At 42.1% G+C, this 20,706-nt stretch overlaps 2 long non-coding RNA genes across 6 annotated transcripts in view; one reads left to right on the top strand and one right to left on the bottom strand.

Annotated features, from left to right (window-relative positions):
- The window catches only part of LOC144318482 (uncharacterized), a 33,275-nt gene extending 20,040 nt beyond the window's left edge, over window positions 1-13,235 (bottom strand). The window contains exon 1 of the long non-coding RNA XR_013384413.1: window positions 13,140-13,235. This is a non-coding gene — a long non-coding RNA (uncharacterized LOC144318482). The remainder of the gene's footprint in view (window positions 1-13,139) is intronic.
- Window positions 4,274-18,908, top strand: LOC144318481 (uncharacterized). 5 transcript variants are annotated; one of them, XR_013384411.1, is made up of 7 exons: window positions 4,274-4,799; window positions 5,365-5,414; window positions 12,328-12,780; window positions 13,582-14,184; window positions 15,364-15,507; window positions 15,601-15,779; window positions 17,317-18,906. It is a non-coding gene; the product is annotated as an uncharacterized LOC144318481 (long non-coding RNA). The 5 variants fall into 5 exon arrangements; XR_013384409.1 differs by having other exon boundaries at window positions 15,601-16,335; window positions 17,317-18,904; XR_013384408.1 differs by having other exon boundaries at window positions 15,601-18,908.
- The last annotated feature ends 1,798 nt before the right edge of the window (window positions 18,909-20,706 follow it).

The following is a 20,706-nucleotide window of genomic DNA, read 5'->3' as shown; positions in this document are numbered from 1 at the left end:
ATGCAGGGAGCCCGATGTGGGACTCGATCCCGGGTCTCCAGGATCACGCTCTGGGCCGAAGTCGGTGCTAGACCGCGGAGCCACCCGGGCTGCCCTGGATGTATTTAATGTCACTGAACTGTGTGCTTAAAAAATGCTTAACACAGGGATGCCTGGGTGATTCAGTAAGTTAAGCGTGCAACTGTTGATCTTGGCTCAGGTCATGATCTCAGGGTGGTGAGATAGGGACCCACACCCGGCTCCACACTGGGTGGGGAGCCTGCTTGAAATTCTCTCTCCCTCTCTCCTTCACATCCTCCTCCTTTCTAAAAAAAATGCTTAAGATAGTAAATTTTATACTATATGTATTTTACCACGATTTTTTAAAATAGGAAAAATAAAAATAATGACCACAAATAGCTCATCTGGCTTAGTGTTTGTTTCTGTGAGGGAGGTCTGTAAAGTGCTTTGCAGTCATTTATTAGCTTTGGGATGTTTTGTCAAATCAAACTACATTCTTTAGATAAGGAGTTTGGTTTGCTTTGATATTTAATGACCTTCCTTTTACCTAAGGCACAGAATTTCCAGATGTGTAACACCCCCCTGACACCTAGCAGGAACTCACAGCCTGGCATATAATGAGTACTCCATAAACATTTTTCAAGTAAGTAAATAACAGCAAAGGCTAACATCTATTTTGAACATTTATCCAGAAGCAGGTTTACCTTGAAGCTGAGGAAGCTTAAGTTTTAAGATCTCACTTTAAAAAGACCTGGGGAGGGGCCTTAGGAACTTAGGAACTTAGGAACAGTTCACATAGTCACTTATTCACATAAAACTTACGTAAGATTTGTATTCTTTTTATTAAAGAGAGTCCCCAAAGTTGTATAATCTTCAGATCCCACAAAACCTGGATGGACTGCTGGACTTACTACTGCCTTTGTAATGACTTGCTAATTCCTTTCTATGGTTACCTAGTAGTCCTCATGACAACCCTGGGTTCTCTCCACTTCTCAGATGAGGAAATCATAGAGCTTGACCATGGTTACTCCACAGGGCAGTGATCCACAGGGATTTGTGCCCTGGCATTGGGTGCTAACACTACAACTCCACTGAGCACCAGGGGAGGCCAAACCTGACTCCAGTCCACGTTAAATTGGGTGTGTGCTTGACAAATACTATAATTTCACTCTATGTAACTATAATAACGACAGTGATGGCTGGTCTTTTAAAATAACCTGTGATTTGGGGAGAACACTCCTTACACAGGCTTTTCCTGCCCCATCTCCATTTAATATTCTTGTTTAGTAGATGGAAGGAAATTTAGGGAAGAGGGGGGGAATGAAAAGAGTGAGGCCAAAGAGAGGAACAAAAGGAACAGAGATATAATGGTGCATTAACAAAAATTCTCCACACTGGCTCCCCAGCATTATCCCTTTCCTTGTGGGGGATGTGCAAGCATGCTTTGTCTCTTAGGATGTTCCATTTCGGTTTTATCTAGCATTCATATCTACCCTGTCCCCCTAGGACTTCTACTCTGGAGGTCCTATTTCTAGTCTAAAAGTTCCATAAGTCAGAGGGCAGAAAGGAATCCTTCCTGTAAACATCCTCTGGGCCACTCCCGGAAAAGGTAAGCAGCAACCACTGCTTCCTGTCTTTATTCTGATTCTTGGAGCAAATAATATAATTTTTTATTTCTCTAAGATTTCTTGAGGCCAATGGGAGAACAGAAATGACATGTCAGAGGATTAAAAATAGCCTTCTATTGAGGATACCACTCTGTTCAGATTCAGTGTCTGGCCTAGGAACCTCATTGGTATTCCTGGCTTCCATCAAGATGCTTGGCCTAGCACTGTGCCTGGCACTTGGGAAGTTGCCAGCTGACTCCCACCCCTCAGAGAGCTGCTGCCATCAACCTAAATGCAACACCCACATACCCAGATTTCCGTCCCCCACCAGTAATCTAACAAATTCTTCCTATAGTTCATCTCATATCTTACTGCTGATAAGGACGGTTTGTCAATGGAGCCCTGATCTAGCCCAGGAGATCTGGGTCCTAACGACAGCTGTTCAGTGAGTGTTAACCACTTATGTGATATTGGGCAAATTCTTTCATCTTGCTGGGCCTCAGTGTCCTCATCTGTCTCATGAGTGATTTGGACTCGGGTTTCCTTCCTAGGGTGATCAACTCACCCCGTGTCTTGGGAAATCCCCCCTATCCCAGGCAAACTGGGACAGGACAAGCTCATCACCCTGCCTTCAGCAAGTAAGCATTTCTGACATCAGAAATGTGCTAGATTTTAAAATGTGTTAGATTAAATGGAATAAGGCTGTTTATCTCTACCCCACTGCCCAGGAAATATCAAAAGGGAATTCAGCAGCTGACTCAGGCCGGGACAAAATTCCAAACGTGTAATTTTTAACAGGCCTTTTGGGAAAAGGTTGATTTCAGATCCTGTTAAGAAGTCATCCCTTACAAATGTTCTGGTTAGGGAGGTTTGAATGTTAACGATTAGACAAGAGCTGTTAAAATCTCAGCTGAACAGCTTAAACTATTTCCTACTTTTAACAAATAGCTTGGATTGTCATGGAACCACCGTAAAACAGTAGGATTTTCCCCCCTAAAGTACGTACTTCTAGGCTATGGGGGAAAAAGCAAAACAAAAACCAGAAACAACAAACAAACAAAACTCAGCGAAGGTCGGCTCCTTGTCTGATCTGCAGCTAAAAAGCAAGTTAAGTCTGGAATATGTTTAAACTTCCCCTCTCTTACATAGGAATGTGCTGATGTGCCTGCCCAAAACCCCAAATGAGCCCCCTTTACTGGGGGGGATGATTCAGCCAGATTCCAACTATCATCAGCAAACAGGCCTGGCTGGTGTGAGTGAAGTCAATAAAGTTTCTAGGACTGTTGACTTCTAGGAGAGAAATGGAGTCCTGGCTGATTTGAGCAAAAGAGGCATTTCAGCTCAATCTGTCAGTTGCCCATTTTTATACTATTTGAGGATTCCATCCTGTGTCCATGGGCCATTACAGTACGTTATTGATTGGACTGGGTCTTGACAAAGGACCTAAAAGGCATCGTGGACCTACACATACAACCTTCTCCCCGGAAGTACAGAGAACTAGAACGAGGAGTGCCTGACCAGCTCAGTGGGTAGAGCACATAACTTTTGACCTTGAGGTTGTAAGTGTGAGCCCCATGTTGAGTGTAGAGATTACATAAAAAATAAAATCTTTTTTTTAAATAAAATCTTAAAAAAGAAAGAAATGAAAAGACAATTCCTTGTATCAGTTATTATTCCCTATAGACAATGGTTTAGTGACCCTTTTTATGCTGTATCTGTCTGATAGAATCTGTCTGTCATGATAGAGCCTATGATCCTATGGATCAGATTATATTCTACAAAACCTTTCCACACATAGAGCATTCAAACTTCATACATTAAGATAATGTATGTAGGGTACAACATCATTATCCCCATCTTATAACTGCAGAAGTGGAAGCTCAGAGAAGTTAGGCGTCTTGCACACAGACACAAAACTGGTAAGTGGCAGAGCTAGGCTCAATCCTGTCTTCCTCATCAAAATCAGGATTCTCATTAAAATGCAAAGCAAAGTGCATTTTGCTTATTAAAATATTCCTTCTAGCATTTTTGCTAATCTTTCTCAAACTATTGATATCATCTTAAGATAATGATTAACAGGAGTTTAGAGTGTTAAAAGAGAAGAAGGTCAGAAATGGGGGGTACCACCCACATTTAAAGGAGCCGCAAGAGAAGAGAAGGGTCAGAGAAGGGACATCAGACCCAACCAGCTCAAGGCTGCCTCCTAAGCCAGGGAGGAAAAAGGAAACTTCATCTGTAAGGATGATAGTTGACAACGATCCCTTGTTGGTCTGGTGTTCAGGGAGCAAGAGCAAGGGCTTTGCCTGGGGTGGGGGTAGGGAAGAGATCCAGGGCACAGGTGAAGGCTGGCCTTGGAGAGGAACATGGACAGTTGCAGACAGGGTCTTGCAACAGGAGGGCAGCAGAATAAAAGGATGCAGATACAGACATCTGACACACTTAGTGATACCTCTGCAGAAGCTCTCTTGTGCTTTTATTTTCTCAGCAAGCAGGTAGTTTGGAGGAGAGAGGAGAACCAGTGAAATCCTCTTTTTAGGAGACAGGGAGAGTAAGTCACCTGAGGAAACTGGCTGGGATCTCCAGGCAGCACTAAGGGTTTGAGGTCACTTAAGATTTGATGTCATTGTTGGGTCATAGAGATTAAACCACCAAACCCCAGGCCTCCCTTTAAGTGTGCTTTGCTTTAAAACACATAGCACCTATTCTTTTAATTCATCCACAAACACATGTGTCACAGTTAACCTGGTCCTAGGTGCATAGGTACAGTGAGGCACATTCTCTCCAGGGTCAGGCTTGGAGGTAGGTAGGGAGGACAGAGAGCAGGAAGGAAAGGTTGGCTCCACTGGGGCCTTCAGCCCTCATCCTCCACGAAAGAGAGAAATGGATGTTCTTTGCGGGCAGCAAGCTCCCTTCAGCATGTAGGGAAGAATCAGCTGGACAACATGACTTTGAGTTGAGAACTAAGTGAACTTTGATACACTGAACCCCAGAATTGGATACTACTACTTAGGCCTACTCGCTCAGGTCCAAGCTTCAGTGGACCATCCCAGACACCCCCAAGGAGCTTCACCAGAAACTTAACAGCATGGAGGAGGAAGGGAAGAAAAGAAGAGACCTGCTGTAGGCAGTTCACTGCCAAGAAGAGAAAGGCAAGAGGGTGTTCCTATCTGGTGCACTAAAGTCACCAATCAGGTATATCATTTTATCTGGGGGAGGAACGAGGGCAAGTGAGAGAGAAGGAGGCCAGGAATGTGACACTAATGTATGTCCCTCACATGGAAGAAAACAGCAGGGATGGGGAAGGAAGTTCTCCTCATGATAGTCATAAGTTGAAAGAAAGGTCTTGGATCATGAGGTGCCACCCAGCCTCTTGAACCCCACTTTAACCCTGAAGTCAGCAGAAGATGGAGTGAGAAAAAAGGAGTGAGAAATTTGAGGGTATAAACAGGAAATTGATTTACCATGTTAGCCTATGTAATCTGAGCCAGTCAACAGGAAAGTGAGATCGTGAAAAGGAGGTAGTAGGACCCAGTCAACTGGAGGCCCAGGGCGATGGAGGAATAGTTGGCTTTGAAGTTTCAAAGGTGGCACAGCCTTTCACATATTTGAAAATCCCCATTCTGATCCTCTTGAGTATTTTTGCTGGAATTAAACATACCCAGTTTCTTCACGGGTATGTTTGAAGAATGTTTCATGTATATTTTTTAAAAGTCTAGTTGCTTTTTACTGAACGTGCTCCATCTTCTTCCTTTGAAAGGGTGGCACCTGGAAACAACCTAAAACAAAGACTCCATCCTACTGAAGTAGGTAGGGATCTCTTCTGCCCTGGTCATAGACACCCTCTCTCACTGATACTGGAAGCCATGGGTCTCGTTCCTCCCCTGCTAACTCACCTTGAGCTCTCTGGCTACAACCCCTGTGTCTTCCTTGTTCAAGTACTGCTGCCAGGCAAGGCCTCTGCAGCCCCATACCTGAGGAGTTGGCGTTTTTTGGACCTCATGTGTATATTTGCCCATATTAGATAGCAAAGTTTAGAGGAAAGATTTCTTTGTGGATCATTTCAACTCTTATTAAAAATCATACTTGGGGCACGTGGGTGGTTCAGTGGTTGAGCATCAGTCATGATCCCAGGGGAGGAGGGGAGGATTGAGTCCCGCATTGGGCTGCCGGAGAGAAGCCTGCTTCTCCCTCTGCCTATGTCTCTGCCTCTCTCTCTGTGTCTCTCATGAATAAGTAAAACTTTTAAAAATAAATAAATAAGAATAAAATTCTTTTTATTATTATTATTTTTTTATTGGAGTTCAATTTGCCAACATATAGCATAACACCCAGTGCGGATCATCCCATCAAGTGCCCCCCTCAGTGCCCGTCACCCAGTCACCCCAACCCCCTGCCCACCTCCTTAAGAATAAAATTCGTAATGACATTTTTATCCATTCTAGATCAATTACTATTAGTCCCGGAAGTTTCTGGTGGTGAGGGGGAATGTATAACTTATTTACATCTATGTATTCAGTAATCATTTACATTTATTGAGAACTTTCCACAAGGTCAGGACTAGAATACAGCAGTAGTAGACAAATCAGGCCCGGCCCCTGCTTTCACAGAATGTGCGGGGTAGGATCCGGGGAAGGACCTTTTGGTTTGTATTTTGGCATAAGGAAGATCTTAACTTACCCAGAGACCTGAACTTATTCACTGGAGTTTCTTCTTCTCTCCTCGAGTTATGACGGAGGACTTGACTCTTACCCTTTGAAAGCCAGTCTCTGTACTGGTACTGCCGTACTCACCTCCTCTTACCTATTTTCTCTCCTGCATCGCCTCTCTCTTTCCCAGATGATTCCCTTCAGCTCATGCATCTGCTCACCTTCAAAAACCTTTCCTTGATCCGCATTTCCCTCTCCAGCTACCGCTGTGGTCCTTTGTATTCCTTCACAACAAAACTTCTTGGAAAAAAAAAATCCCCCATGCATGGTGTATCCGAGGATGGAAAAAGCTGGATGTATTTGGAACAGCTGTGAGTGTTGTGGCAGAGAGCTGATAAGCTAGAAAGAGCACTTTCCAGAGGGGGTAGGCCCAGAGATCAAAGCCCTCTGCAAATATTCTGATAGAAGGCAGCTGTGTCAGAGCAAAGCCCGCACTGATTTCTCCTCTGAGAACTCTTGCTAAGTCCTGATTCTACCATTCTTTTTTTTTTTTTTTTAAGATTTTATTTATTTGAGAGAGAGAGAAGGAAGGAGAGAGCGTTTGAGAGCATTGAGAGGAAGAAGCAGGTTGCCCATCCAGCAGGGAGCCCGATGCAGGGCTCAATCCCAGGACCCTGGGATCATGACCCGAGCCAATGCCAGTCACTTAACCAACTGAGCCCCCCAGGTACCCCCTGGTTCTACCGTTCTTTAGCTGATGTGACCCTGGTCTTTGAGCCTCAGTGTTCCTCATCTATCAAGTGAAAGTAGAGATATCTCCCCCATCAGTTTTTTGTGGGCAATGAGAGAGAATGCCTGAAAGTGTGAAACAAATATCCATCAGTGTTTCTGTATGGAAATATTCCTTCATTTCATTTGAAAGGAAGGAGCTCACCCCTAGTCTGCATCTGGGCTCCTTTGAAATCAAAGTCTGAGCCAAAGACTTGCGTGCATGGCCCCCATGTTATATATCTGGGTATGTGATCCTGGGGAGTGAGATTAGAGAGAAGGAAGGATGGAAGGCCTGTTCAAGGGTATGATACTAAGTTGGTCGGGACAGTAGGGGCTGCAGGTGACTGCGGCTCAATCCCATGTGACCTTCTGAGGAGCCCTATGACAAGAATTTCAGAACTGTCCCCTCAGGGCACTTCAAGGGGGAGAGTTTTAGATTCCCATCTCTATTGATCAAGGGTGGCCCGCTGGGCATTGACTGGGCTGCACCCACATGAGCACAAAGTGGAAGGCCATGTCACATACCTTTGAAATTTACTCAGATTGGGTTCCTGAAGCAGTGGCTGGAGTCAAAGATGGGGTCAGGAGGATTTGAAATGGTGCACAAGATATGACCCCATCTGACAGAAACGGGAACAAAGAAGATGGTGACATGACTTGACTTTCATATTATAGCCATAAACCACCTCTTTGTAGAAAAAGAGGGTGGACTTTAGACTTTAGTTTTCTATTTTTTTTTTTCCAGACACTATATGTTTCTGTAGAATTAACAAATACAATGCCCAGGGGTGGCTCAGTGGTTGAGCATCTGCCTTTGGCTCAGGTCGTGATCCCAGGGTCCTGGGATTAAGCTGGCCTTGGGATCCCTGCTCAGTGGAAAACTGCTTCTCCCTCTCCCTCTCGCCCCTCTTCCTCCCTCCTGCTCCTGCTTTCCTGTGCATGTGCGCATGCGCATGCTATTTCTCTCTCTCTCTCTCTCTCTCTCTCTCTCTTTCTCTTTCTCTCTCTCTCTCTCTCAAATAAATAAATAAAATCTTGAAAAAAAAAAAAAGGAAAGAGGTATGCCTGGATGTCTTAGCGGTTGAGCATCTGCCTTCGGCTCAGGGTGAGTGGACTTTGTCTGGGGATGGAGCCCCACAACTGGCTCCTTGTGAGGAGCCTGCTTCTCACTCTGCCTATGCCTCTGCCTCTTTCTCTTAAATAAATAAATAAATAAATAAATAAATAAATAAATAAATAAATAAATAAATAAAATCTTTAAAACAAGAAACTTAAATTTTTTTTAGATTTTAAAAATTAAAAAAAAATTAAAAACAAAGAAAAATGGATCTTTAAAAAATAAAAAATAAAATTACACTCCTAAATTCAGGAGTATTTTTCAAAATGATTTTAAGACAATTAAATGCACATATACAAGGTTCCATGGCAGCAAGAATTAATGAATCTGATCAGTAGTCAAGAGACCCTTGGTCATTTATTATGCACTCAATGGTTATTTATTAAACACTAAATGTATTCCCAGGCCTGTGTTAAGTGCTGGGTGGGTATAGAGTAGGGAGCAGCACAGATGGTTACTGTCCTCCTGAGAATGGTGGATCATTTAGAGAGGGAGTAGAGAGTAAGGAGGGACCAGCCTCAAAGGATGCTAACATTTCGGAGTCAGGTGGCTCACAAATGAGAAGCCACCAAGGGAGACTGAGAAGGATTAAGCAGGGAGGCAGAAGGAAAACCAGGAAAGAGAGCATTCTCATAGAAGGCAAGAGAAGACAGTGTAGGAGGAAGGAAGAAGTAGCCTCCCCTTAGTGTAGAATATTGCTGAGTCATCAAATGGGGCATGGGCCTGTGAACTGCACACTCCCTCCCCATGGAGGCTATTGGTGACCATACAAGAGCTGGAGTTGAAGACTGGACAGAAACAGAGAGAGTGTGTGTTAAGTGGTTGGGAAGTTACACACTTTGCACAAGGGAATCTCTCATAGACCCACTCTCACAAACCTGAGTCAAAAAGACAGCAGCTGGATAGATGTGTGAAGCTCATGGAGAATTTTCAGAGATGGAAGATACTAGAGCCTGTTTAGAAGCTAATGAAAAGAATTCATGAGAGCAAAATTGCTTAAATTGTTTTTTAAAAAAAAATGCAACTCCCAGAAAGAACTATATTTTACACTGTGATTCAGCATGTGCTCTACACACATATAATTGAAACAAATGTTTCAGAAAGCAATAGTTTAGTGCAACAATATTTGCCTTTGCTATGTGCAATGGGCTCTGATTATTTCTATTTATTTATTTGAGAGAGAGAGAGATGGAGCATGTGCAAGTGAGCGGGGGTAGGAATGGAGTGAGAGGGAGAATCCTCAAGCAGATTCCCCACTGAGCTTGGAGCCTGATCCCAGGACCCTAACATCATGACCTGAGCCAAAATCAAGAGCCTGACTGTTAACTGACTGAGCCACTTAGATACTTAGATACCCTTTTAATTTTTAATTCAATTATGGAGGTATACTAGAATATATGTTCAATGTAATAAATTCAAACAAAGCAGATGTAGGTATAGTAAAAACTGAAATATCTGCCATCTTTCTAAATTGAATTTCCCAACTTACAGGACTACTGGGAATTACATTTTGATGTGGATCCTTTGAAATTGTTTTCTATGCATTATATATGTAAAATTGTAATACAAATACACACACATACACATAGTTGTTTGTTTTTGATATATTTTGTAAATATGAGGTACATATTCTAGTGTCCTGATATGTGATTTTCTTCCACTCTCTCTGTTGGAAGGTATTTTTATGTCAATACATTATTATCCACGTCGTTTTGGGGGGAAGATTTGTAGGTTTCATATTGCATGAACGTACTGTGATTTATTTAAAGTATTCCTCTGCTATAGGACAGTGAGATCATCTTGACTTTCTTATTGTCTCAAAGACTATTACAATGAACATCTTTGTACATATGTGAATATTTTTAAGGAAGGGAATCTTAGGAATGGATCGGAACATTTTCGTAGATATTGCCAGATTGACTTTCTTAAAGGCTAAGTCATTGGGTATACCAGTGACAGTTTGTCAAAAATTTTTGTTGTTTATTTCTTGGTTCTAAGTCTTGCTTTGTGAGGCCTTTCCTACCATGAAAATTATAAACATTCTCCATATTACTGCTTAGTACTTCTATAATTTTGTTTTGTATTTAACACACCACTTTTTAAATCTCCATTTTTTTTAATTGGTGAGAAGTGGAGATAAAACTTTATCTTTTCCAAATGGATAGCCAGTTTTTCCAACAACATTTGCTAACCATCCTATCCTTTCCCTGTATTTTGAAATGCTACCTTTATCTTATCTTATATTCTTATATGTGGCCTCTGGCCTGTGCCATTGGTGCATTATCTATTTCAGTGAGTCCACATTATTCAATTATGGAAGATTTATAGTTTGTTTGATAGCTGGGAGGGCCATATTGCCTCTGTCATTTTTGTTTTTCTCATTTTCTTGGTTAGCCTTCCGTATTTACTTTTTGGACAAACCACTTCATGTTCCATGATAAAAGTCTTTCATGGTTTTGGTCATGATTTGCTTGTATTTTCCATAATGAAATCTTTTTTTTTATATGATTTTATTTATTTATTCATGAGAGACACAGAGAAAGAGGCAGAGACACAGGCAGAGGGAGGAACAGGCTCCCTGTGGGGAGCCCGAGGTAGGACTTAATCCCAGGACCCCAGGATCATGCCCTGAGCCACCCAGGCGTCCCATATTTTCTGTAGCAAAATCTTATCCAAAGCATTTGGATTAATTCACAATAAGGCATGGAGGAGAAGAGCAGATGTTTGAAGAGAGCGAAGTGTGAAATAACTGTTATGGATGGCAGTTAGATCGTCCTGCAGATGAGGAAGCAGCCCAGAATTTACAACAGCACCTATGTCCAGTGTGGCTGATACTTTCCATCAGTGCTCAGCTGCTTAGGAGGAAGCAGAAGAACCATTTAGTTGGACTCATGTTGGGGTTGGGTGTGACCAAGATAAGCCTAACAGAGGGAGGGAGGGACAGAAGAAATTAAGATATTTTGATTTCTTTGTCTTGCATTCAGTAAAGATGGAATAGAAATACCTGTTTCCCATTCACCAAATAGAGGTGCAACTTTCTTGTTTTGTTCCTAAACATCTTAAAAAAAAAAAAAAAAAAAAAAAGGGATTCCAGTACAGTTAACATACAGTGTAACATTAGTTTCAAGTGTACCGTGGGGTGACTCAACACTTCCATACATCACCCGGTGCTCACCACAAGTGGACTCCTTAATCTCCATCACCTATTTTCCCCTCCCCCACCCACCTGCTCTCAGATAACCATCAGATTGTTCCAGAGTTAAGAGTCTGTTTCTTGGTTTGTCTCTCTCTTCTTCTTCTTCTTCTTTTTTTTCCATTTACTCCCTTGTTTCGTTTCTTTAAACAACTTAATAAAACAAAAATGTTAACTTGTGGGCAAGAAGTTTAAATTACATGCTCTTGGCATTGTATAAATAATTTACCTTATACATATTGTCATGTTATACTGAGATACTTGTCTTGTGTTGACAAGAGAGCAGTTTGGTGTAAACTCCTGTTTTTTTTTTTTTTTTAAGATTTTATTTATTTATTCATGAGAGACACAGAGAGAGAGAGGCAGAGACACAGGCAGAGGGAGAAGCAGGCTCCATGCAGGGAGCCCCACGTGGGATTCGATCCCGGGACTCCAAGATCACGCCCTGGGCTGAAGGTGGCGCTAAACCACTGAGCCACCCGGGCTGCCCTAAACTATTTTTTGAGTGTGTATATTTCCCTAACATTTTCTTCGGTAGTAAGCATTCTCAAATGTGCTCCCAGGGGGGATCTAGAAATGTTGGTGCATATCCATTTGGCTGTTTAGGGATTTGTTAGAGTGTGGGAAAATTCTGAGGCATTTTCAGGTTATGACATCTGAATATTTCTTTGCAGGTCCAAAGAACAGTTTATTTTTAAAACTGTAAAGATACTATAGTCTTGGTCCTCATCGAGGGGAGAAATTGCTGCTATTTTGAAGAAATATCATTCAAAATAAAATCCTGAGTTTAAAGTTGAAGATCTAAGATCTAGATGAAATGTAAACGTCTACTAATGTTTCAGATTGTGGTTTATTATATTTTCCTTTACTCAGACAAGCAAAGTTTAAGAACTATTAAAGAAGGCTTTCATCAGGGATATGATGATGGGTTTGATGGATATGACTGATATTCATAAAATCATATTTTTCCATTTTCTCTCCCCACAAACCCAGGTGATTCTCAGCTCCACCTTGGGGATATAACTCAGCCTCTCTTCTGGGGCTTCCCAGATTTGTGGGATGCTCCCCATACCCATCCCGACTGCCTCAGAGGTGGGGAAAGACCCAAAGTAGCTGTATCAATCCCAATGACACCCAGCAATCAACTACTGCAAAGCAGCAATCATGTCCTGTGGGATGGTTTGGAGGTGGCCTCATCCAAAGGCATCTTGGCTTTTGTTTCATAGTTGCCATCAGCTTTCAGAACCTTCTCCATATCTGCTGCAGTCATGACAAACTGAACTCACGTAATTTGAAAGAAGTTGTTGTTCCTGTGTAGACTCACTGAACCAAAATGTGGCCAAATTAGGTGACCACAGTTTTCAAGAGTTGCCTGCAGCCTCATGTTCAACTACTCTGCTCATGTATTTTGTATGATCAACCACAACTTATTCCCTGAACTTTGAGGTAAGAGAGGAAAAATAAACATGAAACATCAATGTATTCTTGGCACATACCATCAATTAGAAAATTCACATTTCAGATTCTGACTCCCCTTGACACTTCTTCTCCCATTACCTCCATCCAATCATAAATCTAGTCAATTTTGCCTAAAAATATATCTTTTATATCTATCACCTCTTATCCACTGGCACTGCCAAGTTCTTGGTTTAAAGTCTTAACCACCTCTCAGTATTATAAAAGCTTGTTAACTGGCATTGCTCATCTTCTGAAAATGTACTCAATGGTAATTTTCTGTTTAACAATTTTCTGTGGATTATCTGCTTAAATGGTTGGTTTGAATTCTTTCAAGTTCTGGTCCTTACCTGTGTTGCCGGACTCATCTGTCAGTCTCCCATTGGTGCTCTGTGCCCCTACCAAATAGAACTACCTGAACTTTCAGTGCTGATCCCTTTGCCCAGGGATGGTGTTCAAAATAGTTAAATAATGGGAACCTGGCCAACCAGGACAAACCTCATAACCACTAAAAACTACTGCACTGGGGCTTTCTGCTGAATATCAGCTCTGGCACTGTTTCTAGCACCTTGACCTTGAGTCTCTTCCTGGGGAGCTTCTGCAGATCTTTTCCAAAGTTCACAGAGGACTACCATTTTCGAAGGGGCTGGGGGGGTAAGAACAGTGTCATTTAGAAAGGTTTATGAGCTTGAAGATACTATGATAACATTTCCAGTACCTATGTGGAGACTGTAGTATTTTCACAGTAGACACTATTTGCAGAACCTGAAATGACTTTTTATATTTTTTTAGGATGTGCTCAAAACAAAACAAACAACACTGCTTTGTCTCTGGTTGCTTTGTAAATGGTTTTGCCTGCTTCTGCTTCTCAGAATTTAATCAGCAAGAGACATCTACCTCTCACACAGACCTACCAGCAGATCACCTTTTTGACCAGACTCAATCTTTTTATTTCCAAGCTGACTAGGAGCCATTATGTTCTGAATTGGCCTAAAAGTACAGGGAAAAGTTCCTGTACCTTCTCTACCAAGAAAGGGAATAATACATGCTTTTCCTTAGTCCAGATCATGGTTGTGTGAATTAGTCATCATTAATCATATTTCCTGCATCAGCATCATTAAGAAATTGCTATTAAAGTTGCCACGCAATACAAGACACTAAGCTGGCATCGAAGAAAATGTAAAGAACCAACACAATCCCTGCTTTCCATGAGCATATAGCCTGCTGGAGATAAGACATGATCAACTGAAATAAGAACTTCTACGAAATCACTACATTATGTATCGCTATCAAACAGTAAATACGAAGGCGGGTAAGGGGAAGAAGTGCCAATGTCTTTCTTTCAGTTAAATGAGGCTTTCTGGAGGTGTTGGGTCTTGACATGAGCATTGAAAGGTGGGTTGAGTCTCAACATCGTCCCAGCAGAACCAGGATATGCTATGGATATAGCTAGCCCAGGCCAGGGTGAAGCAGAGCGTTGACCTTGAGGTGAAGCTAGAAAAATAACTGGGGTCAGATTGCAAGGACAATTGAGCCCAAAGGAGGCATTTGGGTTTTAGACTAGGGGTAGATCCCTTAAGTTTTTGTTAAGCAGGAGCTTTACATGATCAAAGCAGCATTTTAAAATATTAATCAGGCAATAGTAGCAAGCAAGCAGTGTGTTGGGGAGAAATGGAAAGCAGTAGGGCTCAGGGATCACGTACTAGGTTTGAGTCTGGCTCTGCCACTTTCTAGCTGGGTAGCCTTGAACCAGTTGCTCAACTTCCAAGTCTCCATTTAGTGGATAAAAGTAGAGATAGTAATGCCTCATTCTGGGGCACCTGGGTGGCTCAGTCAGTTGGACACTCAGCTCAGGTCATGATCCCGGGGCTCAATTGGGCTCCCTGTTTGGTGGAGAGTCTGCTTCTCCCTCTTCCTCTGCCTGTGCTCTGTCTCTCTCACTTGCTCATTCTCTCTCTCAAATAAATAAATTAAATTAAAAATAATACCTCATTCTAAGGGTTATTATGGAGTTAATATTTCACATCTATGCCTGTTGTCTCATTTAATCCTTGCATCACCATTTCATTTTGTTCTGGTGAAATATACACACCTAAAATTGACTATTTTAGTTCTTTTAAAGATTCAGTAGTGTTAAGAACATTCACACTGTTGGGCAATCACTAGCACTATCCATCTCCAGAATTTTTTTTATCTTCCCAAGGTAAAAGTCCATACTCATTAAAAAGTAACTTCTTGTACCCAGGCCCAGCCCTTTGTATTCCACTTTCTGTCTCTATGTATTCAACTACTCTAGATACTTCATATAACTGGACTCATTTAGTATTTGTCCTTTTGTGCAGGCTTATTTCTCTTAGCATAATGTCTTCAAAGTTCACCTATGTTGTAGCATGTGTCAGAATTTCCTTCACTTTCAAGGCTGGATAATATTCTATTGAATGTCTTATATCACTGTTTCATCATGAGAAAATTGGACTTAAAGAGGTTAATCTGCCCCCCAAAAAACATCACTAATAAGAGGAAAAGGTAGGATTTATTTTTTAAATTTTTAAAAAGATTTTATTTATTCATCAGACACACACAGAAAGACAGAGACATAGAGGGAGAAGCAGTTTCCATGTCTCTGCCTGATGTGGGACTCAAACCCAGGACCCCGGGATCACAACCTGAGCCAAAGGCAGATGTTCGACCACTGAGCCACCCAGGTGCCCCAAAAAGGTAAGGATTTAGACTGAAGCAATCTGGTTCTGTAGTGCATCCCTATCACCCCTTAACATTCTGCCTCTCTCTCTCTCTCTCTCTCTCTCATAGGTTAAGTACCTACCGCTGCACCTGGCACAGGGTGACTATTGCAGGAAGACATTCTATTGTTCTTGATTATTTAGCAGCACTTCCTCAACTCATCCTGGTAACACAATCCATCTTTTCCTTGAGGGACTCTTTCTATGATTCTAAAGCTGTCCCCTGCCCTCCATACAAGAGCCACAAGAGTAAGCATGTTACCCCAAGTCAGGACAATCAGAGACTTGCCCCTTCCCCCCAAACAGGGACTGATTCAAGAGTGGTCTCCTGGATGCAGTCAGAGTCCTTTCTGGTGCTATGAGGAGGTCATGACCCAGGAGTGATAATTGCCCATTTTAAGCTAAGCAGGACGAGACAGGTGGAGTTCTGAGCAATCATCTGACCCCGAGATTTAGACACATTTAAAGCCAATTGCCCTCATCCACTTCCCAGATACAGGACGCAATACATTCCTGGTTTTAAGCTAATTGGAGTTGAATTTCTAGAATTTGCAAGAGAACGAACCCTGACTAGTACACTGGATCAAGTGGCCCTCGGTGGAATGGGAAGGATGAAACTAATCAGAAGTGTTATGAAGCTGCGTGGTATGAGGAAGAGGGAGAAGTCAAGAGTCCTTCTGCGGTTTGGATACCTGGTGACCAAAAACCCCCTCCATTATTGAAAAGGTAGTAGTTGCTATGTTGGGTAGAAGAGAGGAAATTACCGGTACTCCCAGGAACCCCGAGTGCTAGCCAGCTTCCAAAGGTAGGTGCGCAATACTGCTTATGTCTGTTAACCGCTCTGTCCTCTTCCAGAATCTCAGACCCACAAAGTGTCCGAGGCCTGACTGGGATAGAGCTTTGGAACTCTGCCCTTTCTCCTCCACCTCCACTCAGTAACGTCGCATTCTCCTTTCAAACATAATCCATTCCTTGTCGGGCTCATTCATTCATGTAACACATGCTGAGTGCTTACTCTATGTCAGCTACCGTGCTAGGTGCCCAGGACACAGTGATGAGAAAAGAGATCTGGCTCCCCATCTTTAAGGGGTGTGTAATCCAGTAGAGAAAGCAGACACAGCGTGGATTATTACACAAATGAACATAATTAGAAAATTGCCTTACACACTACGAAGAAAACAGAGTTTCATAAGAAGCTTCTGAGGGGGGCCCCTAATTTAGACAGAGAAGGGTGAGGGCATTAAGGGATGGCTTCTCTGGGGAGTGACCCCGAAGCCAAGGCCAGGCCATGGTGAGGGGTCAACACTGCAAAGGACTGGTGGAAACCAGAGGAGTCGTTTCAGCCACCCCAGCCACCCCGAAGAAGTGATTCACCCATTAGGAATGCGAGGCAGAGAGAGGCTTGGAAATGGTGGCTTTGAAGTGGAGCTGCTCCCCAGGGCCCTTGGAGCAGGGACTGGAGGATACATTCGGAATGGTACGACCCCAGGCACTGCTCAATGGCTGCTCATTCATTCATTCCTTTATTTACTCATTTAAGAAATATTAACGGAGGACCTGCAGGTGGGGAGCACTGTGCTACAGGCTGAGGATGCAGAAGGAAGATCTCTAGCTTGGTGCCCTGCGGGAGGGCAGAAGCACAGGGGGCCCTGCCTCAAATGGCTCCAAGACACACCCAGATCACTCCCCTAGGAGCCCATTAGCCACAGGCTTATGTGTGTGTTTGCTAAGCCTTCTTTCTCCAGGCACTCAACCCTTCCAGACTTGTACACTTTTGTTTTTTCAGAGATTTAAATCCAGTCCTTCCAGCAGAAGCAAAGCTTTACCCACATGAAGCTCAGAGACAGATCACATGGGGCCAACATGGCAGACTGACACCGAACCCAGCATAGCTGCCCAGTCCCGCCAGATAAACATAAGGAAAGGTCATCCAAACACAGGAAGACGGCCGTCCCCTTGCCTTTTCCTTTACCCCCTCCCCTTCCTCCCTCTGGCTCCCTCATCCCCAGAGGGTGGACCCAGCCTTTCCCAAAGTTTATTCTGAGAGCTCCAGGCTCCCACAGTGGAACGTGCTGCGGACATGGGAATACAAGAGCCTGGCCAACAGGGAAAACCAAAAATATAAACGGAGAGATTTAAAAGATTCCTCCCCTCCTCCCAAAGTTGTACCCGAAATATCTGCTTTTACTGTTATTACTAATATTACTGCCTTTACCATCCTTGACTTAAATCGGCCCATCCTGGAAGGAGACCTTCTGAAGTTTATTGCATTTGACAGTAAACATTTAGCACAGAAAAAAGTTAAGCTCTTTCTTAGGACCTCAGTGCCACTGACTTGACCCACTAAACATGCAATAAAATGTTGGGAAACAAAGTCCAGAAAGTCTTACGTCTCAAACACTGGCAATGAGTTTAACAAGAATACAAGTAATGCTGACACTTCAGGGGAAAAAAAGGTTTCATTTTCTTTAAATCCACTATTGGAATTTTGTAAAGAGCCAAGAACCCCGAGCCAGTAAATAGGAAGTCATTTTATCTTTTACTGACATATTCTGATCAAAACAGTGACGAGAGCATAGGCTTTCATTTTTATCCTCCACTTAGAAGAAAAAAAGTGAATATTACAGGATTGTGTACTTCAATGATTATAAATCAGCATTTGTGATGAAATGTTCAGTACTCATTTCAAAACAGACACAGTGTTTAAAAGCAAAGCATAATGGTGACCTTTCTCATTAGCTGTTGCTCAAACAAAGATATGTTCCAGCAATATCCGATGCTTCCTTCCTGCCAGGGCCTCCACCCAGTGCAATTTAAAACACTTGTGTTACATCCAAACCAGAACTGAGGTTGTGGTGGAGTGGAGTTTCAGCAGCGTAGTGTTTATTATTACTTTCTAAGTTTTTTAATGTTTTCTTTTCATAAATGTATTGTCATGAGTTGGGTTTGCAAGATTAAATATGTGAGACCGTACAAATGAATTCATTATAACTTATTTACTCTTCTATGTCTCCATCTATTTTTGTGGCAAATAGCGTCATAGGTTCTTGACCCTGAGGACACTTATTTCACTGCCCTTTAGTAAATGTTTTTATTAATACATTGTAAGCCAAAAAACAAAAACAATCATTAAGAACTATGCCAAATTTATTTTATGTAAAATCCAATGAACACAAACACAAATCTAAGGAGAGAATGTGAGAAACAGAAAGAGAGAGAATTAGAGACAGCTTTAGTACACATCCTCACTTTCCTCATGCCTGGTATTCCTAAGTCTGGTAATATATGTAGAAAATGATCAAAGTCAAGGTGATTTTTCTATGGAACAACAAATAAGAAAGTCTTTTTTTTTTCTGGTCAAAGATCCAGTGCTCAATCTTTGTAGAAATGACCACAAACTCTTAGTCCAACTAGAAATGATTTACCATTTATATCTTCTACAATGGACATATTTTTATAATAGAAAGAAAATACATGCTATTTTAAAAGAAATTTTACTTCTTTATACTTAGGCAATATAAAGCTTTCTAAAGTGTATGTACGTGAGTTAAAAAAAAAAGAAAAAGCTACTAATACGTGATCCTACTGATAAATAAATCCCCATGAAAGGCCAGGTAGGTGGATGGTTCTGACTCAGTTTCACCAATCTCAAGTTTGCAGACCACTGTAAACTTCAAAATCATGAATTCAGGCATCATCTTCTTTTCTACAACTTGTCACCTTTGCTGCTAGTTTGTTCAATGATGCCTTCTCAGGGCACCCGGTTTTCTTTTTTCTTTTCTTTTCTTTTTTTAATATTTTAATCTTATTTCTTCATGAGAGACATAGAAAGAGCATCAGAGACATAGGCAGATGGAGAAGTAGGCTCCCCCCAGGGAGCCTGATGTGGGACTCAGTCCCAGGACCCCAGGATCATGACCTGAGCTGAAGGCATCAGATGCTCAACCACTGAGCCACCCAGGAGGGCACGTGGTTTTCTAGCAACTCCTCCAGTCTTTCCATATGGATTAGTCCCGTCCTACCTTCCCTTTCCTCCCTTTGTAACTTAGATTTATGGTTCATCATTTCAAAAACTCCCTGGCTTTCATTTGGCAAAAATTTAGTTCATGGAACCTAACTATCTGTTTTCTCCATGCTTGAACATACATGAGCAATTAAATGGCAGTAAATTTTTGAAAATCATGCAAAGGGAAGGTTGATTTCACCCAAGGTTCATGACTAGACCTCTTATGGGTTCTCAGGATGGTCAGTAATCCTCTTTAATTCTCTAGTTGGCTTTCTCTTAGGTTCCTTAATGATAACATCATCTCTTCCCCCACTCAATCTCAATTGGTGACCTTTGCTTCACAGACAAAATGGAACCCATCCCTCTATCAATTCTCTTCACATAATAAAAGGAATATCTTTCCTATTTTAAGCCTCATTCATCTACCTAAGACTCAGATCTCATCCCATCCCATCTTGTCAAAAATCCACACTATCAATTTGCCTTTCTCTAACCTCACTAGGCTAGATAACTCTGTTTGCCTCTCCAGAGCCACTTTTTATCCTTCTCTACCCTGCCTTCGCTGGGGGAGGCGAAGTCTGTGTGAACTATATCAGCAGGTGATTTTGCCTTTTGTTCTTTGGGGGAGGGAATGGCCAATGAGAAGTCCCAGGAGGAGATCTGAGAGTACAGGTAGGAGCTTGAGATAGGAGCTCTGACTTCTTCACCTCGAAGTCTTTTCGGGTTGGCTGTTTCTTGTGAGCAAAGTTATTGCTTTCTCAAGACAGCCTTCTCCTTCTGGGTTCCGGTATTTTCTCCCTTCCCTCACCCTTTTAAATCTGAGGTCATTGCTCCACTACTTCTTGCCTCAAGGTACTCTACAATCCCTTATAGGTTCCCTATATTATAACTGTACCATTGTAAAGAGTCCTTTCCTCAAATGATCCCAAAGTATTTTGTTTGTTTCCTACTGACTAACACACTCTCCTCCAATGAATTCTCACCAACATATAAACATGTGCAATTAGCCTAGCCTCACGAACCCTTTGTCTTTACCTGTTATCTAGTTTTTCTATTTGACACTCCTTATCACATCTTAGATCTTGTCATCAATTAGAATTGTCCCATTTCTGAAATCTTTAACTCTAGTATCTGAGCATAATCTCCTAACCTTATCAATATGTATTTCAT

The sequence above is a fragment of the Canis aureus genome, chromosome 8 (genome assembly GCF_053574225.1).
Source record: "Canis aureus isolate CA01 chromosome 8, VMU_Caureus_v.1.0, whole genome shotgun sequence".
Taxonomy (NCBI): Eukaryota; Metazoa; Chordata; class Mammalia; order Carnivora; family Canidae; genus Canis; species Canis aureus.
This window is presented reverse-complemented; position numbering and strand designations above follow the sequence as displayed.